Raw genomic sequence first — 13733 nt, 5'->3', positions numbered from 1 at the left:
TAAGGTGCGTTCAGAGAGATCTTATTTCATTCTATAAAGTAATCTGTTTTTCAGAAGAATTTTAATTAATCTTCTCTTATTTCTTTCATATCATTATATGCGATATCTATATGCAGATGTTGTACATTTGCATTCAATTCCGAAAGAATACTGTCAATTGATTATTAAAATAAACATTCTTTAGCTACTATTCTTGAATGCAACATGACATTATTCTGACCATCAAACTGTATAATTATTATTTTATTAATTAATAGTGATAGAATAGTGAAATTGGCTAAAATGTTACAATTATTTCAATAATTTAGCCTCCTCTGAAAAGGAATATAGTTTTAATGTAGGTCAGTAGAGCACCTCATTTCTCATTTTTAGCATATTAATATCAGATAAATGAAATGACTACATACCTACATTTCCCAGTGCAGTGAGCAGGACCAGAAAGCCCAGCAGCAACATTTTTGTATATGTCTTGTTCGCGTGCTTCAGAACAAGTGACAGAAAGTCTCTCTCTTATATTTGAAATTCTTTAGTGTCATGTAGAGGGTTGGTCTTTAGAAAATACCTGACATAATAAGCTTGAGACTGGTCAGAGACAAGAACAATATGAATGGGGCGAGATGTTTGTCTGTGGATTGAAGAGAGTGACAGTATTTTTAAAGAATTATCCCTTGAAATGTTTAACCTCGTGAACTTCTTTACAATGTCGCTAAATGCACATCGTGCTTTACTTTATTTATCATAATGGAAGAACTCTCAGCTTTTTTTTAGATCTTTTTGAAACCTGACCGTCCCACTCCGTGTGTGCCGTTCTGTGCACTGGCTAAAGTCACTGGACATTATAGCAGTGAAGGTACCCACAGTAACACACCAGACCTGAATTACCACTTGCTCTGCTTTGGGAAAAAAAAACAATGAATGTAATAGGTTTCCCTGCACAACACAGAAACATGGAAATGCCATTAGTAAATTAAAACCGTAAAAAAATAGATGCTTTTTAAAAAGGTATTAGTAGTATTTTCAGCACTGATTCTGATCAGGTGGTCATCTCAGCTCTTTGCATAAGTCAGGAGGTAACTAGAAAAACAGACTTGCTCACTAAAGCGCACTAAATTAAACTGGGTCGCGGGGGACAGGTAAGACTGCCTTGGACAAGAATCTGGCATGTGTACAGGAACATCACCTTAAGATCCGCCATGCAGGATCTCTAGTGACACCTGAGTCGCGGGTGACACCCAAGCACATTGTCTGTACACTCACCCCGCTGGCATTAGCCGCTCCGTCATGAGATGCACATCGTCACTTCCACCTTCCATGGCATCAGCTTATAGGCTAGCAACGCGTCTGTACAGCCTGGGCCGTGAACATAAGACAGTAACAATCAACTGCATTATGGTGTACGATACCATTCCACATTCAAGTCCTGAAATTCAAACAATGACAGCGATTCTTCAGTCATTAGAAATGCCTATGGCATCAACTTGGTCTAGAAATCCATTGCTTCCACTTACTATTCCTCTCTTTTCTAGTTGAATAAGACCTGCATTGGTTATTTCTTGTTTGCATGTAGTAATTCATGGACACCTACATTTTCAAGTTCTGAGTTAAACTTTTGACTGATGTTAACCAAATTGCTGACTATGTTTTGCTCTTCTTCCTCTATCTGCTCAAAACCATGGGAATCCTGAAAAAAAAACACTGTCTACATTGCAGCAAGAGCTTATGCAGCTGAAGGCACAAGAACTGGCCATACATAATAAGAGGATGTGGGAAAAGTACTATTCATGCCCAGATTCAGGAGAAATAAATATAGAAGGCAATAATACAGTGAGAAAACTGATAGATAACAAAACATGGAAAGGGTCACACCTTATACTGTTATATCATGCTAAGTGTGCAGCCAACATCAAATGCACAGTCAGACCTGAGGATTGCGAGGAGAGGGCCAGCGCATACCACAACAGGCTGCATCTGAAATGACCAACAGCTCACATGTGCAGCACCTCTAATAAGCTATCTGCATAATTTGCATTCAATTCAGATGCAAAACATATGCATAGCTACTATTACTTATCATGCAAACGGGAAACTCAGGAATACAGGCTGGGAGCAGCTAAACTGGTAGTTACATACTAGCAAAAAGAGGAAAAGGGGGGCATCCCTAAAACATACTGCAATTGATTGGTTAATCGCTCAGGCAGGCATGCACCACCTCTAATAGGCTGAAAATTCTTAACTATTTTTTCTCCAAAATGGCATGAGAGGAGAAAAGTAGAAGGGAGGGGGGGGGGGGGGGGGTTAAAAGAATGGTTGACCATATTATTTTCATGACCAGTTGTTGATGGTAACTGTTAGCTGAACTAGTGGCAAAAATATGTTACATTGTTAATGTAAGAATAGTAAATAAACATATTTTTTAAAAACAAACAAAGCACAGGCACCATGGACAAAGTCGGGGGCACTGTTTAGTTTAAACCCCTCACATAGTGGAAGTAAAAACTTCATGCCAAAAAGCATCAATATTCATTATGGCCCTGTAAATGTTGAAATCCTCCCAATTTTTATGCAAGGTCAACCCAGAATAAACCTTGGTTGACACTAGTGCATGTGAGCATGGCTTCAGGAGGAAGTGGGTGCAGGCAGAGACAGGGCCCAGGGGTGAGTGCAAAGTACATTATTCACTTGCACTTGAAAGTGACTTTTTTTCAAGGCAGAAACACATGCATACCTTAGGTCCTCTATAAAGGGAACCTGAACTGAGAGGGATATGGATGTTTCCTTTTAAACAATAACAGTTGCTTGGCATCCTGCTGATCTCTATGGCTGCAGTGGTGGCTGAATCACATACCTGAACCAAGCATGCAGCTAATCCAGTGTGACTTCAGTCAGAGCACCTGATCTGCATGTTTGTTCAAGGGCTGTGGCTGAAAGTATGCTGGATACACACGGTGCGTTCGCGCACTCAATTTTCCCGTCGATTCCCGTCGATTAGTTTATTTCCAACGTATCCGATTTGGATTTCGATGGATCGTTAGGTCGATTCGCATGCAAAGTATGCCGAATCGGCCTAACGATCCATCGAGATCCAAATCGGACATGTTGGAAATAGACGAATCGACGGGAAAATCGAGTGCGTAAACGCACCGTGTGTATCCAGCATTAGAGACACGAGATCAGCAGGAGAGTCGGGGAACTGGTATTATTTTAAAAGGAAAAATCCATATCCTTCTCAGTTTAGGTTCACTTTAAGACCAAACAGGGCCCCTTGAAGAGCAATACATTTGGGCCCCCTTTCTAGCCTCCCAGTTTATCGGTTGAAAGGGTGCTCAAGCAAGTTGGAAGATCTCAGTCCAACAGCCAGTGGGAGAGTGCAATTTATTATACTGCCTCAGAAGCAGTCTGGCTTTTATCTGCAGGCCACACCAGTGTTATCAGACACCTATGTGGTCCCCTGATACCAGATTAAAGCCCAGATATTAGAACTTAAAGGGATACTGAGCAGGTACAAAAAAATAGAATTGGTACTTACCTGGGGCTTCCTCCAGCCCACTGTAGGCAGCGAGGTCCCCCGGCATCCTCTTGGCTCCTCTCCTGGTCCCGCTGGCGGCTCCATTAATTGGCGACTTTCGCCTGAAGGTACCACTATGAGACCCCGCCATGCACGTTATGCATCATTGTGCCGGCCGCTTCTCGTCATCACGCCGACTGGCGTGAGAGTCCTGCGCATGCACGGTTCCCTAGCTCTGAACCACGCATGCGCAGGACTCTCTATGATACGTAGCGGCCGGCGTGATGACGCGTAACGTGCTTGGTGGGGACTCATAGTGGCAACTTCAGGCGAAAGTCGCCAATTAACGGAGCCACCAATAGGACCACCATGTGGCGCCATATAAAATAATTAGCCAGGTACCCCTATATACAGAAAAAAGTAGCTCTGTACTTCCAGAAACAATAATTAAGTAGTAATGTACGCCTAGATATTAGTATTAGGTAACCAGATGTGTCCCTGGCCTTTTGCAGTATTAGACATATTAGTGTCTAGATAGCAGTATTAGGAAGCCATATATGACTTTCTCCCTCCACAGCAGTATTAGGTAGCCAGATAGTGTTAATAAGTATTCAGATGCATCCCCAAAATAATATTAGGTAGTCAGATGTGCCCTCAATAGTATTAGCCAGCCAGATATGGCCACTAATAGTATAAGGTAGCCAGAGGTACCCCCAGTATTAAGTAGCCAGAGTTGCCCCCAATTATTAGGTAGCTAGAGGTGACACCAAGTATTAGGTAGTCAGAGGTAGCTCCCCAATAATAGCCAGATATACATCCCTAGTATTAAGTGGCCAAAGGTGCCCACAAGTATTAGGTAGTTAGAGTAACATGTTGCCTCCTCTCCAGCATAGATAGCAGGTGTGCCCCTCCCTCAAGTATAGCTAGCCAGATATGCCCCAGTATTTGGTAGCCCCCACCAAAGGTAATAGATATGTTCCCACCCCTAATATAGGTAGTCAGATGTGCCCCATTGTTTGGCAGTCCCCACCATAGAAAGCAGATGTGTCCCACCCCCAGTACTGGGTCCTTATGGGGAAATTGGCTTTGATATAAGAGTGCTTTGGATTCCTGAAAAAATGATGCTCACAAACCAATGTTCCACTGTATAGGTAGCTCAGATGTGTCATTATTCCCAAATGCAGTTGCAAGCAAACAAAGGTAGATCAACTTCATGCACACAATGGTCAAACATGGTCGGTCAATGTCTACCAATTTCATACAAGTTCCTTCAACAACAAAGAAAAATGTGATTGACTCAAAAAGTCCAAAATAACTTGGAACCTCCATCACACCTAATTGGCCAGGCAATCACTGAATAATCAAGATTCAAAATTATATGTGTCACAGCAAGTATGAGATATTTGAGGGCACCCTCCCACTGCTTACCACACGTTCCAGAGTGGAAAACTCCTTACCCGTCCCCCTTGAGGAAAAGGGGCTCACTTCTTCCGTATATCCAGCTCTAGCGATACAAGAAAATAAAGAGATTTTTCTTCAAGGGGATGGAGTCATGCGCCAGAGCTCAGCTGGTTCCGGTGAAACTTACAGCATATGCAATTTTCTGCTGTTATAATTCATCTTCATTAAAGGATCAAGTAGTTTTTAAGAGCCAACAGAGATGCACTTTAAAGGACCTCTTTCACTAATGAGGAAAAAAATAAAAAGTGGTTTATGCATATTAAACTATTAACTATTAAACATCCTTCTAAAATAGTGTAAATTTTTTTTTATTTTTTTTTTAATGAATGGTTTCATCAAAGCAACATGTAATCCTCAGTGTATGTAAACACTGACTGATAATGACTGAGAGCCTAATCCATTTGTTAAGGTTTTGGTTTTTTTTACTTTTATTTCACAAACATAACTCCTGCCTACCTAGTTTTCAGTGGTGTAATCCACTGCTGGCAGGAATTACCGCTATAGCATAACAGCTGAGCTACACTGAGCTCCACCGTATGTGTTTACATTGTGGCCTGGCAACAAGACTCCTGGTCTATGCGGAGAGTCGATCTGTGCAGAGAGTCATCGGTTATCAGCTGCTGGGAGAATCAGCCAGAATCAGCCCCATCTACACCATACGATTCGTTGTCCAATCCGATTCAATTCGATTCATTGATTCGATTAAATTCAACCTGTCCAATTCATGATTCAATTTAATTCGATTCAAATTGAATCGAATCATGAATTGGACATGTCAGATTGAATTAAATCAAATCGAATCAATGAATCGAATCAAATTGAATCAAATCGGACAAAGAATCGTATGATGTAGATGGGTCTGATTCTGGCTGATTCTCAAAGCAGCTGATAACAGATGACTCTCTGCACAGAACCACTCTCCGCACAGACCAGGAGTCTTGTTGCCAGGCAACAATGTAAACACATATGGAGGAGCTCAGTGGAGCTCAGCCGTTATGCTATAACGGTGATTCCTGCCAGCAGTGGATTACACCACTGAAAACTAGGTAGGCAGGAGTTATGTTTGTGAAATGAAAGTAAAAGAAAACACCCCTAACAAATGGATAAGCCTCCCAGTCCATCATCCGTCAGTATTTACAAACACTGAGGATTACATGTTGCTTTGAGGAAACCATTCATTTTTTAAAAAACTTTTTACACTATTTTAGAAGGATGTTTAATTGTTTATGCATAAACTACTTTTTATTTTTTTTCTCATTTGCGAAAGAGGTCCTTTAAATAATGGAATTCCTCAGTTATTACAATTAATATTTCAATATTTGTTCTACTATGGTTAGAATCTACTTTGAAAAGTTGCTAAATGCAGCATTCTCTGATCCTATACATACTACTTCTCTCTGAATGCTTGAAGTGTAATTTGATTTTTAAAACCTTCTTTATCACTTTCAGTACAGCAGTTGCAAGGCTGCTGTTGAAAAATGGATGGCAAAATAGCTGCTGTCAACCCCAGTCTCCATATTCATGTCACGTCAATGTGAAAAGAAGCCAGGGAGTAGCTGCAAAGAAAGCCTTTTATGCACTCTTTATCGGTTTCTCTATTGTTCTTTAGATTATACCTAGACTCTACCCATCATGCTATTGAAAGACTATCATTTTAAAGGGAAATTCCACATTTTGGATTTTACCATAAACAATGACACATAACACATAGAAGCAAATTATCATAAACATAGATGGGCGCTTAAAAGCCTTTTTTTGCAATTCATTGTATTTTGCCAGCATTCCAATCATTAAGGTAGAGTGCATAGCACAATGAGCACAACCCATGTGTAGCACCCTGCAGATGTGCAAGATATCTAGGTAACGTGGATTACGCTAATTGCACCACATTTTAACTTACAGTTTTAAATGTGTATGGTAGCAAATTTCCATTAACTGGCTACACACAAAGTTTTGTACACTTCACATCTATACTTTTTGGCAATAAATATGTTGAAATTACATGGTGGTTGGGTCCTTCCCTTCACTGCTTATGTGGTTGCCAGGGAGGAGCTGGAAGTGGACACCAGATAATCTATGTGAACATCATATGAAGCATATGACCCTAATTACCTACTTCCTGTGCTACTGAGTAATCCGAGTAACTCTTTGTGACCAGCACTACACCTCAGCAGATCCTTATCTCCATGTCCCTGCTTTATGTGTAAAAAAAACATTTAACCATTCTAACACCCTCATCCTTGTCTTCAAAAAAGGGTTAACACCAAACAAACAACAACACAGGTCATTCACCTATATGTTTAACCCTATTTGGGAACCACCAGGAGACACAGGACTATCCACCATTCCAAGGAACCCATGAACATGAATATGACATGGGTTCAACTAGAATTGAGATACTTCCCCATCTGTTTTGTTTTTTGCAATAAAAATATGCACTGCACAGATTAGCAGAGCTCAGTCAACTGAAGATACGCAATGCAATATAAACATAATTCATGAAGCACCCACACCCCAATTAAGGAATGTGGCCAAACCTTAAATTGACATAACAACAACAACAACAACAAATAACATTTGTAAAGCGCTTTTCTCCCGTGGGACTCAAAGCGCATAAGCATGGCTCCGACCATCGTGGTACAGAGGAAGAATTTTATAAGTCTGGAAATGCCAGGCTACACAGGTGGCTTTTCAGTCTGGATTTGAATAGCTCCAGGGATGGTGCTGTCTTTACTGGGTGTGGCAGGGAGTTCCAAAGAGTAGGGGCAGCATGACAGAAGGCTCTATCTCCAGATTTTTTGAGGTGCACTCTGGGAGTGACCAAGTTTATAGAACTAGCTGATCTAAGATTGTGAGAGGTGTGGTGCAGCTTCAGCAAGTCCTTCATGTATCCAGGGCCCAGATTGTGCAGGGATTTGTATGTCAGCAGTCCAATCTTGAAGAGTATTCTCCATTCTACTGGTAGCCAGTGCAGTGAGCGAAGGATCGGTGTAATGTGACAGTGGCGAGGCTGGTTTGTTAGCAATCTGGCAGCAGCATTCTGCACTAATTGCAGGCGACGCAGGTCCTTTTTGGGGAGGCCAGCATAAAGGGCATTGCAGTAATCCAGCCGTGATGTGATGAAGGCGTGAACTAGGGTTGGAAGATCCTCTGGGGGAATCAGATGTTTAATCTTTGCAATGTTCTTCAGGTGAAAGTGGGAAGATTTAACTACAGATGAAATTTGGTTTCTGAAACTTAAATCCCCATCGATTAGTACGCCAAGGCTGCGCACAAGGTTGGAGCTGTTTATGTCCGAATTCCCAATCCTGATTGGTGTTGCTTTAGGATAGAGCTGTTTTGATGGCGAGCACTGGCTTTGGACAAAGAGGACCGTCAGCATTCAGTTTCAACCAGTTATCATTTATCCATGCCTGTAGCTCAGCTAAGCAAGAGTTTATTTTTGGGGTAGGGTCTGTTCCACCAGGTTTGAAGGACAGGTATAGCTGTGTGTCATCGGCGTAGCAGTGGTACGTCAGGCTATGTCGTTGGATAAGTGTGCCGAGTGGCAACATGTAGATTGCAAACAGCGGAGGGGATAGGATTGATCCTTGTGGCACTCCAAATTGTAGAGGTGCAGGTTGGACATTATAGGACTAGGGATACTCTCTGTGTTCTGTCAGTCAGGAATGTTCTGAACATAAATAGAAATAAGAGCTGCAAAATTACAAAAACACATCTAAGGCTAAAGGCTAAATTGCTAATTTTGGACACCTGGTTTCAGCACCCTCAGCCTATCAATCCAAAAACATTCTCTTTTAAAGGGAACCTAAACTGAGAAAGATATGGATTCTTCCTTTTAAAATAATACCAGTTGCCTGACTCTCCTGCTGATCCTGTGTGTAAAATACTTTTAGCCACAGCCCCTGAACAAGCATGCAGATCAGATGCTCTGACTGAAGTCAGACTGGATTAGCTGCATGCTTGTTTCAGGTGTGTGATTTAGCCACTATTGCAGCCAAAGAGATCAGCAGGACAACCAGGCAACTGGTATTGTTTAAAAGGAAACATCCATATCCCTCTCAGTTTAGGTTCCCTTTAAGAAGAGAAGATGTGGGACCAGCCCCCCTCTGGCATTCTCACCTCCTCCAACACACACTATGGTAGCTAGCTGGCATTATGGCTGATTTAAAAAAAAAAATGATGGGCTATGGGGAAATCTCTGCCACCATTTCCAACATCAGGCTGGGGGTTTGCAGGAAGAACCCCCAAGGAAGATATACTACTTTTATGTTTCCTGAGCTTCCTTGTCATCTGGTCCTGGTCCACATAAGCCAAACCACAAGGACATTCGATGAGGTAGATCATTCACGATGAATTGCAGGTAAAGTAATCTTTAAGAGAGATTTTAGCTCCCATACTCACATTAGATACAGTGGTGCTCGGATACCCCCAATCACGAATTCGAGTGATCGCGAATTCGACTCCGCTTACTTAAAGGAGTCATCAGGGGTTTCAAATGAAAATAAGAGTCGTTCGCCGCCTCTCGCCTCCCGCCCGCGGCCTGACGTCATCGCCGGGGATTGGGATGGAGAGGCGGCGAACAGCTCATCGCGGAGCTGCAGCGAGGGACAGGCTGGGAGCTTGGGGCTGGAAGAAGCCCCGGGTAAGTAGTACTTATTTTCATTTGAAACCCCTGATGACTCCTTTAAGAATTGACTCGTGATCACAATCACAAGTAGAAAGGGATATCCAACTCGAGTGCAGGTTTGAGTCGAATAACTGCATGTAATCACAAATCATGAGTGGTATTCGTGATTAAAAACCCACCGATTTTAATGGTTAATAGCAAAGCCCCCTTACATGCTAGGAACACCAAATTTGCCAGATATGTTAAGAAGAACAGTGGGAACAAGTAGGACATTTTTCTTTCCAAAAAGACCTTATTGTTTTTGCGAAAATTGATTTTAAAGTTTCAAAGGAAACAAATTATACTTATAATGTATATATATATACATTTATACATTTAAATGCGGTAAATACATTAACTGTCATTTACCGCATTTAAATGTATACTTTTAAATGTATACTTTTTTTCCTTTGAAACTTTAAAATCCATTTTCTCAAAAACTATAAGGTCTTTTTGAAAAAAAGGTTCCACTTGTTCCCACTGTTCTTCATAACATATCTGGCAAATTTGGTGTTCCTAGCATGTAAGAGGGCTTTGCTATTACCCGCTAAAGTCGGCAGGTCTTTAATCACAACCACTAGTGACGAGTGATCACGAGTCGGGGAACAAGTGCGATCACGAGTGCATTAGTGATCGGCATTGGTGATCGAGAGCCAATCACTAATGCCGATTACGGCCTCGTGATTACAAAAAACGACTCGTGATCACGAGTTACTCGTGATCACAACCTCATGATGAGCATCCCTGGTGAGATACTGTGTTTCCTCTAATAATATTAGAACTCTGCTGTCTGCTGAAGATTTTAGGCACAAGAAGGTGCCAACCATGGTGGACCCTGAAACCTCTGAATTCCCCGATGTGCACCTCCGCACATCAGCTCTCACCAAACAAACGCCTATGCTCCTTGACCTCCAGTAGCCAAATTGTGGTGTCACTCACACATGACAGCTGACGGTTGCTCTCGAACAGGGGCAACTGCTTGAGGAAAATTCTTCTTACAACATCTGAAAAAGTAGATAAGTATGGTGTTACAATCTTGGATCCCCTCAACCTTCATTTTAAGTTATCTTAAATGTGTCCCGATCCAAATGCCCCAACATTGCTGCAATTCGATTCCACCATTGGGAATCATAACCCCCTCTGAGTGAAATCATCCACAAACTGGGCTACCTGCTTCTGGTTCAGATCATCACGTGAAGAAATACACTGTGCTCTCATAAACTTACTCTTGAGTATACCCTGAAAAAGGGGTCTTGGATATTAGCTATTGGTTAACTGTCAGTTGGTTTCTAAAACAAATCAGTAATAAAGCCAACCGATCCCAGTGTGATCTCAAAATCAAGATACAAAGTCTCCCAGCATTATATTCTATTTTAAACTTCAAAGTGGGATGGCAAGTGTTGCATTGTACCTGTAACATGCCCAGCCCTCCTCAGACCAGCATTAAGACAAATCATCACTATACCTGCAGTATCCACAGAGTAATGAGAGGTATACATGGCTTGCCTTAATACACTAAACAGGGTGGGGTTAAGTGCTTTATTAAACACTGAGAGAGTTGGAACTGGGCAGGAGGATAATGAAACTACCAAGCTGCAGTGCCAATAACAAAGAGTTAATATACAATGAGCTGCTAACTATAGAATGCCTACTCTTCTTGCAGTTTCCAGTTTTCACAATGGATCCTGGGTCATATGACTGACTTTTTCAAAGGGAAGTTCTGTGGACTGGCTGCATTAAATAACATGTTGTAAGTAGTAACATAATCCCCTATTCATCTTTAGTAACAGTAGGAAATCTGGGAGGGTGAATTTTAAAGAGAATCTGTATAGGAGAAATGTTATATAAGTAAACATATCAGCCTTTTCGGGGACATCTCCTAGCCCCCTCTGTAACATTTTCGCCGCTCTCCACCGCAATATTGGCGATAAAATAACAGTTTTATAAACTGTTTTGTAAACAGTAAAGATGGCCGCCGAAGAACAGGAGGTAAACTGAAAAGGAACAGGATTTATACTGCCTTATATTTTGCATGACAAGATTTTATTATTACACAGTGAATGCAGCCTTCAGATGTTATGTGTAAGTTTAGAAAAAGTTTTACCTTCTGTCTCTGTGGCTCTGTGCCACTGAAGTGTGACAATAATTCTCAGACTCCTTTATAAACACAGCTGTTTCTTCTGAGCCAGGAGTCTGGGCTCTGCACTTGTGTCTGGGGAACAAATTGTCAGCATGTGACAGGCAGCTCCCTCCTCCCTCAGCCTCACAGACACGCTGAGACTGAGAGCAGGGACCTGTCTGTGAGTGAGAAATAAACACACAGGAGTGAGCCTGCAGGGGGCGTGCAGGGGGCATGCATAATTTGTCCCTATCACAGCAGAAACAGCTCCTTCCTCTCTGGGCCGACAAAGCTTGACAAAGAAAAGAAGATAAGATATATTAAAGAGACAGTGCAACTAGAAAAGGCTGCAGTAAGTCAGAGTACATTAGAACAGGTATAGGAACTTGTGGGATAGGAGAAATAAGGCTGAAAAATTTGTTACAGAGTCTTTAACTTCAAACTAACTGACTTTTCAGGCCTCAGATTTAGTGCTCTCACATATCTAGACAGTGGCGTAGCTAGACATTATGAGGCCCCATAGCAAATTTTTGTGGGGTCACAGTATCTAGGACTTGGCTTTCTTGTGCAATGCTATCTGTCCCTACCCTATGAATATGAGTTGATTGGTAAAATTACATGTTCATGAAAAGCACACTGTGAATAGTCCATGTGCACTGAGACAAAGGTCCACCCTCTGGCAGAGCAACAAAGCAAAGTTAATAGTGAACACATTTAGTACTATCTGGGTCTTTTCCTTCTCCAGGGCCCCACAGCAGTTGCTATGGCTGCTATGGCTATTGCTACGTTCCCTGTGTATAGATATACACACATACCAAAGGTGGTCATAGACACAAACAGAAAGTCTAGCTGCCAGGAAAGTCTAGCTGCTAGGAGCCTATTGGCACAGGTATCTCTCAATTTCAATGGTATTTGGGTGTGGAATTACTGCAAGGTCTCTTTGAATATGTTGCATGTCAGCCGGTGACATTGAGTGGTTGCCTGACAATGAAGACATAATACATAGCTGTTTTCCCCTTTAAAACGCTTCCTTTTAGATACACACGAACAGCCTGCTAGTGACGTCCTTTTGCATTGAAAGAAAAGTATTTTTATTTTTTCACACCAAAGGAACCATGAATATAGCGTCTGAATGCTAAAAACTGTTTGTTTATTTAAAACAATAATATGGAACTTCACCTTTGCTAAATTATATTATTGTGTATGTTTAATATTTTGTTTGAAGCAGACATGAATACAACATAAGTGCTAGCAAATATAAAAAGAAATATACAGAATACATTCACATTCATCAGTGTGATGGGTTTACGGCTTGATTGTCTTTTCTGTTTGCCTTCTGTGCTGCTTTGAGTAAGCTTGTCTTCTCTAACATCTCTGTATCTCAATATGCTCCATTTTACTTTAGTCTAAGAACCTCTCTTTTAGTTTGTAGTGGCTGGATAGTGCAATGGTTAAAAGCTCTGCCTCTGACACAGGAGACCAGGGTTCGAATCTCGGCTCTGCCTGTTTAGTAAGCCAGCACCTATTCAGTAGGAGACCGTGGGCAAGACTCCCTAACACTGCTACTGCCTATAGAGCGCGTCCTAGTGGCTGAAGCTCTGGTGCTTTGAGTCCGCCAGGAGAAAAGCGCAATATAAATGTTCTGTGTTTGTTTAGTTTAAGAACCTACCTGTAAAATCTATCAAATTGATATCTAATCTGTTCAACTGTATGCACATACAATATTTGTTAGCAAAATTTGACAAGGATTGTGCAATCAGATTGTATGGTGTGTGGCCAGCCTTTTATCTTAACCATGTTCTATGCTGATATTATCCTTATTTTAAGCAGAAACTCCAGGGCTGGGACAAGGTTCTCCAGTGCCTGAGGCAGAGATTCTAAAGTGTCCCCGCCCCACCCCCGCCGAATAGTGCACACCCCAATACACGCATAATCCAAGAGTTCCACACACTCCACTGTAGATAAGTTTGTTTATTCAT

The 13733-nt window shown here is 41.6% G+C and overlaps 1 protein-coding gene and 1 long non-coding RNA gene across 2 annotated transcripts in view; both read right to left on the bottom strand.

The window, feature by feature from the left end:
- The window catches only part of LOC137544447 (pancreatic secretory granule membrane major glycoprotein GP2-like), a 99889-nt gene that overhangs the window by 70934 nt on the left and 15222 nt on the right, over window positions 1-13733 (bottom strand). The gene's annotated exons all lie outside the window — the stretch shown is intronic.
- LOC137544448 (uncharacterized) lies at window positions 1612-5553 on the bottom strand. The gene is made up of 3 exons (XR_011025864.1): window positions 5423-5553; window positions 4963-5189; window positions 1612-1681 (listed from the first exon to the last, which is right to left on the bottom strand). It is a non-coding gene; the product is annotated as an uncharacterized lncRNA (long non-coding RNA).

The sequence above is a fragment of the Hyperolius riggenbachi genome, chromosome 2 (assembly GCF_040937935.1).
Source record: "Hyperolius riggenbachi isolate aHypRig1 chromosome 2, aHypRig1.pri, whole genome shotgun sequence".
Taxonomy (NCBI): domain Eukaryota; kingdom Metazoa; phylum Chordata; class Amphibia; order Anura; family Hyperoliidae; genus Hyperolius; species Hyperolius riggenbachi.
Note: the sequence above shows the minus strand (reverse complement) of the source record. Positions and strands in the feature narration are given on the sequence as shown.